Source organism: Pinus tabuliformis, chromosome 7, assembly GCF_031772625.1.
Source record: "Pinus tabuliformis cultivar Carrire ecotype Pingquan chromosome 7, CPIR1, whole genome shotgun sequence".
Lineage (NCBI taxonomy): Eukaryota > Viridiplantae > Streptophyta > Pinopsida > Pinales > Pinaceae > Pinus > Pinus tabuliformis.
In genome coordinates, this window is record NC_142293.1 from 387,202,501 (window position 1) to 387,222,474 (window position 19,974).

General features: G+C 37.7%; 1 pseudogene; it reads right to left on the bottom strand.

Annotated features, from left to right (window-relative positions):
• Positions 1-473: 473 nt before the first annotated feature.
• Positions 474-19,588, bottom strand: LOC149247612 (serine/threonine-protein kinase STY13-like; annotated as a pseudogene).
• Positions 19,589-19,974: the final 386 nt, after the last annotated feature.

Below are 19,974 nucleotides of genomic sequence, written 5' to 3' on the forward strand. Positions count from 1 at the left end.
GTTGGATGTGTTGAATATAAAGGTTGGAGTTGATTGTCTGGTCAGGAGTTAATTGTTTGGTCAGGAGTTGATTTTCTGGTCTGGAGTTTTTGTTCAATTTTGCCGGGGTGTTGACGGTTAAGGGGTTGTCGGTGGTGTTATTGGGGGTGTTTTCATTGTTGCATGAGGTACTGCATTTATTTAAGTTGTTTTCTTATTTGCATCAAATAAATAAGAGGTTTACATATTAACTTATGCATTTTTGTTTATTCTGACATTTACATTTTCATTATTTATAATGCCTATTACTCACAAGTTCACATACTATGATCCTAATTACTAAACCACTCTTAATCACTCAAGAAGAAAAATGAAAAATAAATCTAATCAGTTGTGTAGAAAATATGTTCACATATCTATGTCAATTTTTTATTAGAGTAGTTAGTGGACAATTATTGATGGATGATACATGTGGCCATGACCTTGAGGCTAATCTACACTATTTCAACAATCAAATCCTTAATCATGGTTGTGCCCCCCGAACCGACGGCAAGCAACGAAGCAAGTAATGAAAGCAGTACTAATTCACTGATTGCATTATAGTGGACTTGGCTTTCAGTTCTGTAAGAAATTGTATAGCCACTTGTCTGTAGCATATGATCCTCGAATTGTGAATCAATGTAAGTAAGCATCGTCATTCCTTCAATCTAGCCCAGGTAGGAACATTCCATTGTTCCGCGGTATAGGTCAGACAAGTGGAACATTCCATTGTTCCATTGTTTCCCCACTGGTTCAACAGTGTTGTCGCCATCGTGCACATGACTCTAACTTTGCAACTGTTAATACACCTCCTTGAAGTCCTCATCCTCTGAATATGATTCTCTGTATGCATCATGGGTGAATGTATCCATGTGCATAAGAGTCCCCAAAGTTATGATATTTGATGTGGGCGACCTTGAAATCATGTTGACCGACTTGTTTGTGTTGCCATTCTTATACTTGATCACTAAATGAAATTGTTGTAAAAACCCCATCCACTTGTAATGCCTGGTTTGCTGAAGCTTACTCTGGGCCTGCAAGTAATGTAACAATTGGTGATATGTGTGGAATAAACCCTAGGGAATAATAATCCCTAGGGTTTATTATTCCCTTAGGTTTATAATATCAACCCCTTCGGTTTATTATTTCCCTTAGGTTTATTGACCATGATTGATATTATAAACCTAAGGGAATAATAAACCGAAGGGATTGATATTATAAACCCAAATGAATAATAAACCCAAGGGATTAATACTAAAATCTGAAAGTAATAATATTAAATCCAAGGGACTAATATTATAAACCCAAATATAAATATTACAAAGACTAAAATAAACATGATTTATTTACATGGTGAGACAATCCTTCTCACAATGTGACATTCAACCATGGTTGATCATGACTGAAATTATAAACCTAAGGGAATAATAAACCCAAGGGATTGATATTATAAACCCAAATGAAGAATAAACTCAAGGGATTGATACTAAAACCACAAGGGATTATGAACCCAAGGGAATAATATTACTCCCAAGGGAGTAATATTATAAACCTAACATTCGTAAACCCAAATATAAATATTACAAAGACTAAAATAAACATGATTTGTTTTCATGGTGAGACAATCCTTGTCACAATGTGACATTCAACCATGGTTGACCATGGTTTGCTATGATTGACAATGGTTGACCATGATTGACATTATAAACCTAAGGGAATAATAAACCAAAGGGATTGATATTATAAACCCGAAGGAATAATAAAACTAAGGGATTAATACGAAAACCCCAAGGGATTATGAACCCAAGGGAATAATATTAAACCCATGGGACTAATATTATAAACCCAACACTGGTAAACCCAAATATAAATACTACAAAAACTAAAATAAACATGGTTTATTTTGATGGTGAGGCAATCCTTATCACAATGCGACATTCAAACATGGTTGACCATGGTTGGCTATGATTGACAATGGTTGGATTTAAAAGTAATTTTTGTTTTTTATTAAAATTCAATTACTCATATTAACCATTCATAAATATATCACTTCAACTATTAATAACAAAATACAATAAAAAATACTATACTAAATACAAAGTCATAAGTATATCATTCAATTATTATAAATACAAAGATATTGAAAATTATGGGTGGCTAATACCATTGCCACAGAGAATTTAATTCTTTTACAATCCAATCTTAATTGCTTTAAAATCTTACTTTCTTTCGAGCACACACCACTACTGAGTAATAGTTTGGATATTTGGATATGACTTCGAATGACTGACTATTCAAATACATGAATTTAATGCTTTTACAATCCAATTATAATTGCTTTAAAATCTTATTTTCTATCAACCACACACCATTACTGAGTAACAGTTTGGATATTTGGATATGACCGCCCATAACTATTCAAATATGTGAATTAATTTACTATGCACAATTTAATAGTCAATAATAATTTGAAAATTGGGTTCAATTACCAATAAAAAATAAGGTTAAAATTTTACAAGAGTTAAGACAATTTAAACTAGCAATTTCACCTAGAGGTGTAAAAGAGGCAATAGGAGTGGGGAATGTGGAAGGCATTAGTTTACACATTATTATTTGTAATATTTCTAACTTGAAGAAGGATCATATGCCACTTTGTCATTTCAATATAACCATTCAAAACCTGTGAGTAAAGATTATGCCTATTACTTTGTACCATCAAACTGACCATTCCATCAAAACAACAAGTGCATTGATATAACATAGTAACATGATTCAATCATATTACCTTAACTGGCATAAATTTGATAGCTATATGAAACTCGGTGACTTTTCCATTCAGTGTGTAAATTATACGAGTAACCTACTTTCCACTGCAACCCAAACACCTCAAAATTATTTTTAAAGACCACTAAAAAAACATATAAACCCTCCCAATGGTACGTTCTAGTTTTGGGAGTCATGCTCTCTGTCAACACTTCAATTATAGCAACCCCAGAATCTATAATCTTGATAGAATTCTCTGTAGCTATGGGCAGATTACTAGGCTTCATGCCCCTGTGAATAAACCGAATATTTTGCAAATACTACATCCCCTTGCCACATCCAATGTCTCCTTAACTACTAGTTTTAAAGGTACTCGGTGGTTATGTCTACTGCTAATTTTAAAGGCGAATATGTCTCTTTGCTAGAGACTGCCTCACAGAACACCCCTTGGCATACTCCAATACACCAAACCATAGGTTTCTTACAACCTCCTATGAATCTCACTGCATTCTCATGCCTCAGAGTGGCGAACATCCTAGACGTTATGTGTGAATTGCTGCTCCAAGATTTCGACTTTCTCTGTATTATCCTCTGATCTCTCAAGGATCTTCACTACAACATCCTCGCAATTGTACGTACCTTTATAAATTTTACCAAATGCTCTTTGTGCAAAAGGAGGACTGTTGTTGAGTTTTCTTAAGTCAATGGTCCACTCATCATATTCCTCAAGGCCATTAGTAGGGCACCTATCATCCATAAGTGCATGTGCAAGGACATCTTCTCCAAGGGTATGAGCGATTATGTTGTTATGGGCCACACTGTGGGCTATGGATCCTTAATTTAAAAAATAGAGAGAATTATTACAACATTTAAAATGAAAATGGGCATGCCCTGGTGCAGCTCGGGTTTGAATCCATGAAGCTTAACTAATTCTTTAAAATAACTTGAAGTAGGCGCTGTCAAGAGTTTAAAATATGGTATGAACAAGAGTTTAAAATATGGTATGAACAGCTACGTTTAAGAGAGAGGGAAAAATTTTGATTAGTTTAGTTCTTCTACATAATATTAGTATGCATGTATCCAAACCCTCATGGAGGCATGCCTACAACAAGGAAACAATGTAGGATTAGTTTATGTATAAACCCCCGTAAGAACTAGAATGAGGAATGGAAACTATGCCATAAGGAATTTTCTTTTAGCAATTTAAATACCTGGAAATGAGTAAAGGAGGACACCATACTTACGGGTGAAATCCAACCATTAACCCACAATGAGAATCCCTAAGGAAAGTGGCAAGTGCTAAATATAAAAGAAAGGTGATCAGAACACTACTGTTGAGTTGGAAGATCGACGACCAGGCCTAGTGAAGCGATATGTCTCCAAGTCTACCCTCGATAATTAAATTTCCATGAAATAAAATGTGTCTGACGATGAGCTAAGAGTTGAACAATTTTTTTCCAACAAGTAGGTAAAACAAGAAAATAGTACAATTATTTTCTTCTACAAAATTTGTAGCCATGGCTTACAGTGATCAGAATGGCATAGTTGAGTTGGAAGATGGAAGTCCAGGCCTAGTGAAGCGAAATGTCTCCAAATCTAGCCTGGATAATGAAATTGTCATACAAGAAAATGCGCTTGGTGATGAGGTGATCACTAAACAATTTTTTTCCGACAAGCAGGTAAAACAAGAAAAGAGTACAATTCTTTTCTTCAACAAAATATATAGCCATGGCTTACAGTGATCAGAACAGTACTATTGAGTTGGAAGATGGAAGACCAGGCTTGGTGAAGTGAAGTCTCTCGAAGTCTAGTGTTGAAAATGGCAACAAGAAATGCTAAAAATAGCACTGCTATAAATAGCAGTTTGGGTACCAGTGCTGGATTGAGAAACAAGGAATGAAAAATGGAAATGATAAAAATATCATTCTATTTTTAGCAGTTCGGGATGGATTCTTATTTTTAGTCAGTCCCTGGACTAAAATAGGAAGAAAAATTCGAATTGGAACATAATAGTTGTTTGAAACTAAATTAATTAATTCACCATGAGTTAATTAGTTGTGAAAAATCAAACATGAAGTATATTTGAGGACATGCAATAGTTTCTCTATTAATTGAGCAATTTATCCATCAGTTAAAGAGATAATGATGAGTTCTAACTTGAGTTGTAATTAGTTGGCTCAATTAACTGAGTCAAGTCTAGTTAGATTGATTTAAACAGTTTGTTTAAATTAATGGGAGTTTAGTTAGTTAATGCATGCTTCCATATAACTGTTACACTTCATATAACTAAATATTCTCTCATGAATAACTCATGCATGTCAGTTCAGACAGAGACCTAGTTGAGATCAGAGGAGGGACATTGTGCTATCAGTTCGACGGATTTTTCCTATAAAGGAAACTCATCCATGGAGAAGGATTTATCTCCTTCAGGATTGTGCAGTTGGATCAGAGGTTAGTGAGTGTGTGAAGAGGCCAATTCACACAAGTGGTTGCACGAGACCCCAAGGAAAATTGCACAAAGATATAGGAGGCTTGGAGGGTAGAGGAGAAGGTTTGAGAGAGGCCCTTGACTATCTATGAGTAGCAGAGGAATTGCAGAGAGAGCAGGATAGCTTGTGAGCTTATTCTTTTTGTAATCCATACTATATTTCCACTTGTATGATAATACAGAGTTGGGGTTTTAGGCTGAGGCTTTCCCCTGGTTATTTCTTTTGTGTTATGTGTTATTGATTTCTCATTCTCAGTTATATGTGTTCTCTTGATCTTGTTCAATTCGATTAAGCTTCCGCAAAGTGTTGTAGAAGTAGATCTTGTATTGTGTTTTTGTATATTGCATAATCTATTGATCTATAGTGGGAATTTCTACATGGTATCGGAGCAAAGGTGATCAAGGAAGAACAGTATACAAGAAGGGAGAAGTTTGAAGTTTATGATTCCTGAATATAGAAATCGAGTTCTTATTACATCTCTATTTCATCTATGGTTTTCAATGGTTTAAGACTCGAATATGCCCTTGATGGCAGTTCGAATTATATAGCCTGGAAAGATTGCATGGAAGCAGTACTAGAGGATAATGGTCTAAAGGACTTCATTGATCAAGAAGTCCCCAAGCTGACTGGTGCTGCTGAATTAGCTGAATGGAAGAAATGTGTGGCTAGAGCAAGGAGAATCCTTCTAGAGGGAGTTCAAGATCACATAGTCTTGAGTCTCCATGGGAACGAGACACCGTTTTCAATGTGGAAAACATTGAAAGACCTATATCAGAATAGAAGTGATCAGAGGAAGCTGGCACTAAAAGACAAGCTTCAAAAGATCAAGTGTGAAAAGGGAGACACGATCTATACGTATCTGAACAAGCTCACCACATGCAGGGATGAGCTTGGAAGTGTAGGGATCACGACAGATGATGATGATATGGTGAGTCTTACACTCCTCCGTATTCCTATGAGTTGGCATAGCTACCAGGACTCGGTTAATGGAAGAGAGAAACTGCCAGATTGGGAACGACTTTGGTTGGATCTAATGTAGGAGGAGATAAGAAGAAGCACCGGAGATGTTTCTTCATCCATGGAGGATGAGGAAAACTATGCCTTAGTGAGTAAGGCGAAGAAGGTGAAGTAGAAGGTTTCTCATTCCGAATCCAGTTCTTCCCATGGTGGGAAGAAGTTTGACAAATCGAAAGTGCGATGCTTTTGTTCTCATGAGGTGGGCCATTTTGCTACAAATTGTCCACTGAGGAAATCCAAGAAGGGATCCATAGAAGGATCAAAAGCTAGGAACTCACCTCACAGTTCGAGTTGGATTTCACACTATTCGCACACATGGTTTCATCATGGTGGGAAGTGGTTGGTTTCTTGACAATCGAGTTTCTTTCCACATGACCAACGACAAGAGTTTGTTTAGTGCTTTGGAGGAGAAAGATCTCCAGATACTCATAGCGATGGGTAATGATGAAAAGTATAATGTCTCATGTGTAGGCACGGTTATTTTTCAGAGGGAGCATGGAGCTTGCCTTACCTTGACCAATGTCAAGTATGTACCAGGACTGAAGAGAAAATTGGTGTCGATCACGATGCTGGAAGAAAGAGGCTTTGATGTAGTCTTTAGTAAGGGAAAGGTTTTCCTTAGACACATCATCACTAGACAGGTGAAGCAGATCAGTTCACGGGTCAAGAACCTGTATGCTCTTGAGGTTCAAGATGCATACAAAGCCTTGAGGAGCAAGGCAACTAATGGAGACTTGGTAGTTGAGAGGGAGAGTACATTACCTCTCAACATGTAGCGCCAGAAGAAGTCTTAGATGATTGTGGAGGAGCCACAATTGGTGAAGCAACTTCAGGAGGTTGTGGAGCAGCCACAACTAGATAAGCTGAGAGGAGATCGAGTAGAGACATATACTCATGAAGAGACCTCCAGTAGGGGGAAACTTCGAGCCAGGTGGGTAGAGGGATCACATGCAGCCATACCTCCACGTAGGAGGTGGGGCGATGTGGAGTGATCGTCCGAAGGAGGAGGGGTAGGATCCTTGAGGTACCCAACCTCTTTGATTTGACTTTGCTACAGGAGCCCCGATGAGGACTAGCAGGACTAGCTGAGTGGGTAGAGACAGATGTGGATGGAGCGGCAGAGAGAGCTACAGTGCAGGAATCCCAAGACAGTGCAGAGCTAGGAGGCTGCAACAATGCGAGAGGCACAGGAGTGTTGCACCAGTGCAGGATGGCATAGAGAGGTGTGCAACAGTGCGAGATGCGTGGAGTGTTGCAATAGCTCAGAGGTCAGAGAGGGAGCACTTGTCAGTAGCAGGTAGAGCTTCAACATCAGAGTATGTTTCTAGCCCAACAGAGAGGTTAGTGGGGAGTTTTTTTTTTTGTTTCTAGAGTTGCTGGAGAAACCACACTTGGTAGAAGTGTTGCATACAGAACATTCCGAATGTATAGGATTGAGTTTGAGTTGAAGCCTTTCTTTTTGAGAGGGAGTGTTGAAAATCGTAACAAGAAATGCTAAAAATAGAAGTGCTAAAAATAGCATTGATATAAATAGCAGTTTGGGTACCAGTGCTGGATTGAGCAACAGAGAATGAAAAATGGAAGTGCTAAAAATAGAATTCTATTTTTAGCAGTTTGGGATGGATTCCTATTTTTAGTCAGTCCCTGGACTAAAATAGGAAGTAAAATTTGAATTTGAACTTAACATTTGTTTGGAAATAAATAAATTAATTCACCATGAGTTAATTAGTTGTGAAAATCAAACATGAAGTCTATGTGAGGACATGCAACAGTTTCTTTATTAATTGAGGAATTTATCCATCAGTTAAAGAGATAAGGATGAGTTCTAATTTGAGTTGTAATTAGTTGGCTCAGTTAACTGAGTCAATTCCAACTAGATTGATTTAAATAGTTTGTTTAAATTAATGTGAGTTCAATTAGTTAATGTATACTTGCATGTAACTGTTGCACTTCTGATAAATGAATATTCTCTCATGAATAACTCATGCATATCAGTTCAGGCAGAGACCCAGTTGAGGTTAGAGGAGGGACAGTGTACTATCAGTTGGATGTATTTTTCCTATAAAGGAAACTCATCTATGGAGAAGGATTTATCTCCTTCAGGATTGTGCAGTTGGATCAGAGGTTAGTGAGTGTGTGAAGAGGCCAATTCACACAAGTGGCTGCACTGGACCCCAAGGAAAATTGTACAAATAAATAAGAGGTTTGGAGGGCAGAGGAGAAGGTTTGAGAGAGGCCTTTGACTGTCTATGAGCAATAGGGGGATTGCAAAGAGAGCAGGATAGCTTTTGAGCCGATTCTTTTTGTAATCCAGACTATATTTCCACTTGTATGATAATATAGAGTTGGGGTTTTAGGCTGAGGCTTTCCCGTGGTTATTTCTTTTGTGTTATGTGTGATTGATTTCTCATTCTTAGTTACATGTGTTCTCTTGATCTTGCTCAATTCTATTAAGCTTCCGCGAAGTGCTGTAGAAGTAGATCTTGTATTGTGTTTTAGTATATTGCATAATATGTTGATCTACAGTAGGAATTTATACATCTAGCCTGGATAACGAAATTGTTGTGCAAGAAAATGTGCTTGGTGATAAGTCGTATGCTTGGTGAAATTGTCGTCCAAGTTAATAATTGTTCTAAAGGGTTAATTATAGTAACGTTTTGAAAAATTACCCTACTAGGAGTCACGATGGCCATATTTTAAACGACTGAAAGGAAAAATTTTCTTTCTATGCAATCTAGAGAAAGATTAAAGTTGCAATCATAAAACCCTTCAAGGAAAATTTACAATACTTGCAAGCGAAATGACAAGGCTTATAAATTTTTGTGTTAATGAACTTAGAAGAAAAAGTAAAACCCTCACAAGGAAAAAGCTGAATGACACAAAATCTTAGTGAATCTTACAAAAAGGATGCACAGGTACATTGTCTTTTGAATGTGGAAGGAAATCCTTGGATGTCAAAGGTTAGACTACACAGAGCTCTCAAGTAGTGTAGCAAGAAACTCCAACAATCTGGAAGGCAATGACCAACTGAAACTGCCCCTCCTCCTATTGTTGTACTGACATTGTGGAATGGTGTCGAGTTGAGGTCTTCAAAGGGCAGAGAGAAGATTTTATGCAAGCGGGAGTTGGGAGGTTGTGGGGGGAGGGGTGTCAGGAAGTGGCGACGATGCTACCAAGGCGTCAGATAGAGGCCATGACTAAATGGGAGGCATGTATGCAAAGTGACCTCAACTCAACCTATGCCACGTGTCATATTTGTATTTTCCTGAAGGACGAAAATGAAATATTTTAATTGGTTAGGGTGAATAGTGTTTTTCCACCCCAATCCGGCAAAGAAAAGGCCTATCGGAGTAAAAATACTTTCAATTATATTCTTTTTTTATGTATTAAACATTAAACACTATGTAAAAAGCCAATCATTGTTTTATTGTTTTACATTTTATTTATTTCATAAAAATAAGCTAATCATTGTTTTACTATTTTACGTTTTGTTCATTTAATGAGAATAAGATAACATAGATAAAATGAAAATGTGGAGAATATCTAATAGATAAAATGAAAACTCAGAGAATATTTAATAGATAAAATGAAAACTCAACAAACCAATCAGTGATTTTACATATTATGTCTATTATTTACTGATGCAGGATCATATAACCTATGGTATCATGTTTACTAAAGGAGTTAGTTCCCTAAGTTAGGATTTATTTATTTAATGTATTTTCCTATAGTTTTAAAAGAAAATGACAATTATTGTAATTAGGAGAAAGTTCAAGAGTAGTTTGGAAGGGTAGAGAGATTTGAGAGTTAGTTAGATCTCATCTAGAGATAAGGGATTAGGTGAGAGTTTTATGGATCATGGGAGGATCTAGAGAGAAATTGTAGGCATTTGTTTAGGATCTAGAACCTACTTTCGGTTTAGATTCATTTATATAAATGAACGAGTCATGTAAATGGGTGTGTGTGAAAAGGAAGAGGAATGAGAGGACAATTATCGGGCCAATAGTTCTCTTGTGAATATCTTATTTCTTTAATGAATTATTTATGATATTTTGTATTCATTGATTGTGTGTTCATTTTAGTTTTATGTGTGTGGGTGTTTTTAGTTGTAGGATCTATTGTCTGTGCCATCATTTTGGTATGAGAGAAGAGTTTATATATTCATTTGCATGCTTTTTCGAAGAAAAGGAGTTGCATAGTGTGTCAGCTGTTGGAGATGTGTTAATTGTCTACAAGAGTTTTGCAACACTCGTTGACTTTTTATTACACTTAGAGTCATGTGGTATGCTCACTTGGGAGCTATGTGAATTGATGTTGAGGTTGTACGAAGGTCAAAATGATTGTTTTTTTATCGTAGCACCCACAAAAACTGAATGGTCTCTCCCATGAATGAAAGCCTATTGACTGTGCTAGAAATCCGTCAACCAAGGGGATCTCCCCAATATAAAGTCTCAATCATACCTCACATTGTTTGGTGTAGGAATACTATCCGGTATAAAGGCATGGTTTCCAAATCCTTAAAGATTTTCCTTAGCTCTAGTTGTCAGCATAAGAGAGTGATGCAATGGTGTCTTTGAAAAGCAAGGGAGGTGCCTAGTGAGTGTGCAGTTGCAACCGTGTTAAGGTTCTTCTATTGCAAAGGGGGGAGAAAAGTGAGTCTCTAAGTGAGAGGTAATAGTACCACCCAGGAAGGGACACACATGAACTAGAAGCCTTCATCTAACATCCTACCGAATAGTCAACAACGGATGTGACAGTCGTTACAACCAACAAACAAGGAAATATTTGTCTAGTATCCCAGGGAATAGTCCACAAGGATGGGACAACAATGAAAACCATTACAAAACATTCTTAATAAGATAAGCACTAAAATAACCAAATTAGTTCAACTATCTTATTACATGTGAAAGCAAACATGAAATACAAATTTCCACAGAATAGTCTTACAAACATTCATAGTCCATGCATGAAAAATTTGCTAGCCTTAAAAGGATTTTGTTATTAAGAAAAAGTTCAAAGACACATGTTTACAATGTAAATCACTAGCCTCAATAGTGGGACATTGGAGCCACTCCTTTCTCCTTAAAGAACTATTTTATCTCTCTAATGCCTTGTAGGAGGAGCCAAGGTCAAAATACCAATGCTCATACAATGAGGGGGTATATCTAACCAAGGGGTAATGCTTCCCCCTTGTGACTCTCCCACTACCCTCATGATTGTTCAACTTCCCATGACTTTTCAAATTACATGACTCTCCATATTACATATGTGTCCTTTGGACTTCTACTTTACAATGAATACAATATAAATGGTCCACAATGATGATGTGGTATATGAAAACTCATGATGAGAGATCACATGGCACTGCTGATATGAACTGCTTGGATGTTTTGGTAGTGTTAGACCACCGTTGTTGCTATGATTGATGTCCTCTTGAGAGTGATTTTTTCTTCTACCCCACCATGGCTTGGTAACATGAATATTCAATGATATCAAGTCTTGAGTGGTGGTCATGAATTGGTGTCCCTTTGTCCCGCCTTGGAAGATAAACTTGCTTTCTCAACTGAAAGAGTGTCTTTTGCATGTCTTCGTCCTTCATCTCTTTCCTCATCATTGCATCGCAACAAAGTACTTGTATCTGTAATTTACTCATGATGAGATGACATCAACCTAAAAACTTCCTAACCTAATATGGTGCATTCAACTTAAAATATTGAGCCAGAATTCAGTTGCAGGTCATAGAGAGAGGCTCAGTGACTATGCTACGCAGTCCCAATAGCTGGGGCTAAGGCTTTAGGCCTGGAACTATGCAATGTGCAGTTCATGTTGGGCTCAGAGGTTGTCTTCTACGTAGTTTTGGAGGTGAGGGAGTCCAAGTGAAGGAGGGGCCACTATGGAATATTAATGCATAGTTCTAGGAGGTAGTGGGTCCGGATGAGGGGAGGAAAACTAAAGATAGCTTCTGTATAGTTCTGGAAGGGAAGGCTGACTAATTTTTATGCATTTTTGGGAAATAGTGGATGAGGTTGAGAGAGTGACCACTATAAGAAGCCTTTGTTTAGTTTGATATTGAAGGGAGACTGGTCCCCTACAGGATTGCATAACTCAGATGCACAAGGAGGCATCTTGTTGCTTGTGCTTGTGCAATGTGCATTTTAGGTCAGGCTAATTGAAAATATTACACAATTATGGAAGGGAAGCTTGGGTCTTGGGCTCAGGAATTGTGCAATGGAGCAGTCCTAGGGGACAATAACTACACATTGCACAGATTCAGGGGACAATGTCACAACCTGTTGACTAGAACTGCACAATGCACATTCAAGACAAGTTGGGTGAAGCCAAGTTGAAGGGTCGGGGGGCTTCTTTGGAAAAGGCTAAGTGGCTGACCAGTGAGACTAACAGGTGAAGTGATGAATATTTTACTATGTCCTAACACTTAGAATATTTGACGAATCAACAACATTATTTACCCATGACACATGAACAATGCTTCCACTTGTGTGTGCTCACTTCCTGACGAGTTACAACAAGTGCGACACCTAAGATATAGTTTATGACAACCGTGATGACACTTGTGTGACAACACTCAAAACTTTGTGAATGAGTGCAACAAATGTTTATATGGTTAGGAAAACTCATAAACACAAACATGGGCCCTTGTTGCAACAATCTTTGTGGCAACTTACGACAAGTACAACACTGAAGATAGACTTTGTGATGATAATCCAAGTGGATCTTCAGATACAATGGCATGGAAAATCAAGTATCCTGACATTAGAGTGAAGTAATCATAGCCCTGATTCCAATGGTGTGAATGACACTCCAATCCGAGTCTGGATGATGAAGTTGTGGCAGAAAGTGTTTGCCTTAGTTCCTTGGAGAATGAGGCTTTTCTTATAAAAAAATGGCTTTAAGCCTTTAAAAGGCAAAATCACAATCAGAGGGTCCAAAGGGGCGGACTTAAGGAGCAGCAGCAGAACCCCTAATTAGCAATCTTCGATTAATCGGAGTTGGGGGCTTGCGATGTGTGATATTGGAACCAGGCAGAGACGACTTGCGATTGTGATCGACGATTGGAGTGATTGGCCGATTGGCGATCAGAAGAACCAAAGACCAGGACCTCGAGCTGATGCGATATGCTGATGCGATCAGCCAACGTAGATATTAGCAATCGGCGGTTGGCAATCCCCACTAATAGGACTATCAACAGAGCGATGTGTTGATTGCGATATGGGGCCGGACGCAATGGGTCTATGAGCCCGATTTGATGAACTTTGAGATTCGGTTCTTAAGGTTTTGGTCGGAATTATTAGTGTTTGACTTGTTTTTTGTATTATCATTTTAAATGACAAAAAGGCCATTTTAAAGGGTTAGTTGTGCCCGCCGACCCTTCTACCAAAATGGCTTCTATTCTAATCGGTCAACCCCAGATTTAAGCATGCCTATAACCAAAACAAGGATTATAAAGCCCGATGAATGAAGAAAGCATGGGAGAGAGAGGATTTCAGCACACAGTTCAAGGCAGTAGCTTGTAGGAGGGCCGATTGATAATTTTGTCTGAATTGGACGAATTTTATATGGTTTATGCCCCTCTCGACGCTACAGATGCAATGGTGTTGTCCATTTCTCCATCCGAGGTCTCCATTTCATAGCCATTGTCCATTATGGAGGTATAAGCCACCTTTTATGTAACTGATGATTGTAATTCTCTTCTTTTCATGCCACTTAATATATGAAGGCCTCCCCATTGATCGAGCAGGGCCCGGAGACGTAGTCTGAGTTCGATGAACTCCATTATCAAGTCTTGTTGTCTTCTTTTCGTACCTTTATGTGTTTTTCTTCTTCTTTTATGTGTGCACATTAGACTTCTGTGTTAAGCTGCAATTTCTACATGTGATTCTTTTCATACATCTATAAGCAAAAGATCCCTCGATCAGATGATAATGATGACACTTGTGTAATAGTGCGTGAAAATTTGGAAATGAGTGAGAAACATGTCTATATGATGAGAACAACTCATTTTAACCAAGATTCCCCTTTGAAGAAAACCAAAACTGCCTTTTGCATGATAAACGATAATTCCCGTGCCCGAAGATGACACTTTTTATATAAATTTAAAAGTGTCAATGACACTTTAGATCCAGGAAGGGATCTTGAAATCATGAGTTGAAAATAAGTGACTCAGGAACGACCGATCATAGGATCCATAGTAGGCTCCAAAATTTGAGTGTAGGAAAAAATCTTGGAGGGTGTTGCAGCTGCTACAACACTTGGAGACACACTGATAGAATCCAACTTCTCTATTTTGGTTAATTCTTTCATGTAGGGCATTGGTTCTTCGGGGAGTATTGATTCATCGTGTAGATCACTTTGGCCTTTTCCACTTACCCCATGAATAGACATGGAAATATCATAGTGTTTCATCTCTGGTGTTTCTCCTCTTCCAGTAGGCCTAGACAGTACCCTAGCGGAGTCATGAAAGTACAAAAAGATTACTCCGCTACCATAGAGCTTGGATAGTACCCCAGTGGAGTTGCTTGTTTCACCTCTCTATGAAGGAAGCCTTTCTCTTCTTTCACCTTTATTTATTTATTTTTAAAAGAGGAATGTGCATTAGCACTTATTCATTCTAGGCAGAAGAAGGATCCTGACTTATTGAGAGTAGAAGAGGTTGTTCCTTCAGAGAAGCATATAAAGACCTCTGATTTAGGTTTCCTCATTTAGATTTTCCCTTTCTCCTTCTCTACTAGTTAGATAAGCATGAAGAACATATATAAGAACTAACTATAGGTATAAGGTTTCCTAGATAGACACAAGTTCATGGTTGGACCAAAACTCTCCTTACAGACGAATCATATTTTCCGTCAGAACTTCATCGACCAAAAGACAAAGCCAACACAAAGAAGGTTGGTTGGAGGTTTAGCCAAATGTTCCAATGTCAAAAGACTCTTTAGAATTCGGCCACACACATACGAAGAAGCCAAAATAGGTCCAAGAACAACACTTATTTGCACGATGAAAAAGAAAGGAGAAACTAAATAAAAAGAAAACATGGTGAGAAAAATAAAATGCACAAAAGAGGAACAAAACTAGGAGAAAATAAAACAAAATGGCTCAAGAAAACCTCACGTAGAACCAGAATAAGAAAACAAGGAAGAACTACAGGGAATGAGTATGCAGCTAATCCTACTCCTAACCTAATAGCTACAAGGTCAAGGTCACATATAATGAAATTTCTAGTGAAGACAACATCGTTGTTCTTGACCTGCATCCAAAACTATATGGACAATTTGAACAGATATAAAGTAATTTTCCATGGAAAATATGAGATCTAGAATAACTTGCACAAAATTTCGAAGGTTTTTCTTATGGGCAGAAAGATGTGCCACAACCACAAATTTCATCCAATTCACATTCTTACCTTTCCAATGAATACCATCTTTCAAAAAACCTTGGAAGCTTATTTTTTATGTGTCCCCATCTACACTGAAATCTTTAGTAAGCGTGAGGGAAGATCGAAATGTATTGCTCATGACAGAACCTGCCAAGCAAGATTGCTCCAACCATTCAGCTATTGGATCATACAATTTGTGACGAGTGTCTTCAAATATTTAAAAATATGAGTTTTGAATTAGAAGCATGGGATTGTGATGAGAATCTTGTAGGGGAAAATATATATTATCATTTTCAACAGTCATGTCGAGACATTGAGGACTCGACATAACTATCAGAAGGTTGAAGTGTTTCAAGTATTCAACACAAATTTGAACAGTGAAATATCGAACGATTAAGGTCAAGAGATGTAAAACTGCTCTCCTTAGATGTACTTATGGGAGAATGATAAGTTGAATAACAGTCTTCAAGGATAGAGGAATGATCATATGAGCTCATTGAAGCATTAGATTCCTAGTTTGTGAAAAACAAAGATAAATCAATTTGAACAGTTTCGCAGATGTTTTGAAAGATAGAATCATCTTCTTTGTGTGATGAATATGGCAGTACATTTGTTCATAACTGGTAACACATTGCAATAGCATTGTAATCATCGGGAGAAGTGGGAAAGGATGTTAGTACAACAGGAACATGACACTAGTCAGGATGGAATGAACATAAAGGAGATTGATTCACACAGTAACTCGTGCATACATTCACACTCAAGAGGGTTTCACATGCAATGAAGGATAAGGTTCGAGATATGATATTCACAATGGAAGCTAGGATATTATCATCACAAAATAAATATGATAGATATGATCCCTTCAATTAGGAATGATCAACTTCCATGAGAGGTACACATTCCAAACCTGATTTTGCTATAATAGACTTGCATGAAGACAAATGAATTGTAAAATATTCTTGAGTCTGCTCAGAAGTAAAATCTCGAGAGTTTGAAATATTATATCTAAAATACCAAATATATTCAAGAAACATATTTTCACTGAATGAAACCATGTAAAAAGAAGGATTATGTGAGAGAAATCATATTTGACTTAGTTCGGGGGGTTTACCAGAGTCACGAGATCTTGACGTAACCATCAATAGAAGTTGAAGTGTCTTGACTCCTTTGTGGGTCTCGAAACTTCCAAATATTGTAGAATCACATTTTGAAGCTTGAACAATATCATGTATGGTTTGAGGATAGTTGATGTTACTGGTTTCAATAAAGCCATTTCTCATCAGGTAACAACCATCTCTGTTAGTGATTTTACCATATTTTTCAACTTCAACAACCAAATTTTATCAAGTCATAAGATTATTCTGATTGCAAATTCAGAGATAAATGAATCAGTGATATCTCATGAGAAAGATGATTTGAAGTTTTTTCTTCATGTAGGAGAAGAGATGGTGAGGGTAGGGAAGGGTACTCTGTGATTTGACTATTTTCAATTTCATCATGGAAAACCTCACTACCTTGTGTCACCCGAGGGGATAACTCATGAGATGAATAAATTGAATAGCATGGAATATCTCTGCCAAAAGTAGATGCATTGTAAGAGATAGAGCACATGAGATAGTGAGGCAAAGAGGAAGCTTTGATATGAACATCTTCTTTGACCGAACAAGATTCTAGATCTGAATTAAAATCTTCATGAGAAACTGAAAGATCATATGATGTGCTTGGGCATGCACCACGACATATGGCAATAGATTCATCGTCATTGGAATGATTTTTTCCCAAGGCTTGGGGTTGATTGAAAGAATTGATTTCACTTGATTTACTACCAAGATTGGTAGATTGATAATCATCTAAGAATGGAGGTGCATCATATTGACATTGAGGATCTTGAAAAATGTAAGAAAGATTCAAATCACCTTCACCTTCCTACACCTCTACCTATGTAGAGTGACTTCCTTGTACTTGATCACAATTTGAACTAGTAACACGAAAATCAAGAGGGTGCGAAAGAATAGATGATGGAACAGATTTCCCAAGTGGATCATGGTACAAAGAGTCATGGACTATAGATGGTAGAGGATAGCAAAAATCCATATCACATTCGAGATTGCAGTTATGAACAGTGACATCATCTTACGGAACATAGGAGTTAATATTCGCCATAGGCCTCACAATCCATTTGGGAATTTCCTCCATTGAATCTAGGTCATGAGAAATGGAAGAAGAATGAGAATATGGATTGGGAATTTGATTTTCATATTTATCACAAAGAGGAACCCCTATCAAAACTAGAAAAGGAGGAGGAAAAAGAAAAAAAGGGGCAGTAAGCTCCTCCTCTGAAATTTGAGGTGTCTCATGATTCAAAAGAGTTGGGGGAATAAAAAAATCACAGGGTTCAAGTTCATTGTGTAACAAGATAACAACCAAACACTCAAACTCTTGTAGTAAGAAATCCTAATTCATATGTTTTTCAATAATTTCATAACAAAGGTGAAGGAATCGATCAGAAAAATCCTCAATTGATTCATTTGGCTTCATTCTTAAGAGATTGATTCTTCCACAAACATTTCAATATTCATACTTATCGAAGGCTTTATGAAGCTCCTTGGCAACCTAGTCAAATGGATGGATAGAAGAAATGGGTAGTGTATGAAACCATTTAATAACACAACCTTTGAATCTGAGGCTGAGTAATCTAGCCATGACATGTTTGCAATGTATTATGTTGATAAGGAAAAGAGGGAGAACTTGAAATAGATGTTTAACAAAAGTTGGCTCACCCTCACCATCAAACTTAAATTCAGACAAGTTATGAATAACTTTCGCAGGGATGGTACAATTAAGCTCTTTATAAAAACATCTTGGGATTATGATTTGGGGAAGAGCCATTTTAAATGAGAGATTCAAACTAGACTCAATGGGAAGAACCTATCGTTTGGCCCTCCTCCTAGTGCCATTTTGTGGATTGTGCTAGAAATTTTTCAACCAAGGGGATCTCCCCAATATGAAGTCCCAAACAGACCTCACACCATTTGGTGTTGGTGTCCCATTTGGTATAAAGGCCCAATTTTCAAATCCTTAAATATTTCCTTTAGCTCTAGTTGTCAGCACGGGAGAGTGATGTAATGGTGTCTTCAAAAAGAAAGGGAGGTGTGCCTGGTGATTGTGAATTTGCAACTGTGTCAAGGTTCTTCTAATGCAAAGGGGGGAGAAAAGTGAGCCTCTAAGTGAGAGCTAATAGTACCACCCAAGAAGAGAGATACATAAACCAAAATGATCTGTCTAACATCTAGCAAAATAGACCAAAATGGATGTGACGGTCATTACAACCAAAAATAAGGAAAGATTTGTCTAGTATCCCATAAAATAGACCACAAGGATAAGACAACAATAAAAACCATTGTAGCACGTTTTGAATAAGATAAGCACTAAAATAATTGAAATAGTTCAACTATTGATCCAAATTGGATCCTAGAATACTCTCTAAGTTTTCATGAACTCTTTAAAAAATCATGCCAAGGATTAAAAGCCTTATAAATATCAAGCTTATCGGAGATATCCTCGTAACAGTTGCAATTTGTGGTCAGCGTGGAGCAACGAGGACCATTGATATGGCATGCAGACCGCTGGCCCATGGTAATGCACACTATCCCAAATTACCAATCTGGAGGCCATTTCGAGAAACAGGGGTAGTTTCTGATATGCGATTGGTGACAATCGCTAATCGCATATCACAGGGCAAACCCCCCAAAGAAGGAAAGGCCACAAGCACTCGGACCCGAAAAATTATAAAATGCAACGGATATCGTTTCGATTTCATGGAAGCGGGAGTCCACAAAACTGGCAGAATATTGGAGGGGCTTCGAGTAGTAAATGGTTTCAACCAAGTCCCACCCGATGCCATACAGCGAGTGCCACGAATCCAGCGAAAGAGAGAGAAAACCATTCACATAGAACGGGTAAATGTCATGCTACTTCACCGCCCGATATGAATGATGACCATAGGATCTGGGGTCCCCAGATCAACGGCGGAGTTCCGATGGATGACCGGATTTGATGGGGTCAACAGGCAGAGTTGTATAGGATTTGAAGTCCGATATGGATGATGAATTGGCAGAAGGTCGTGTTTCGTGGGCATTCTTGGAGTTAACGGAATAAACGGTCATTTCGAATATGTCCAAGAGAACTGACACTCAGTTCATTATGAAGAGGTTGCCACCTACCTGTGAGGCATTATACATTGATGATTAAGCAGAATAGAGGGATTCAGACGGACAGAGGTAGGGGAAC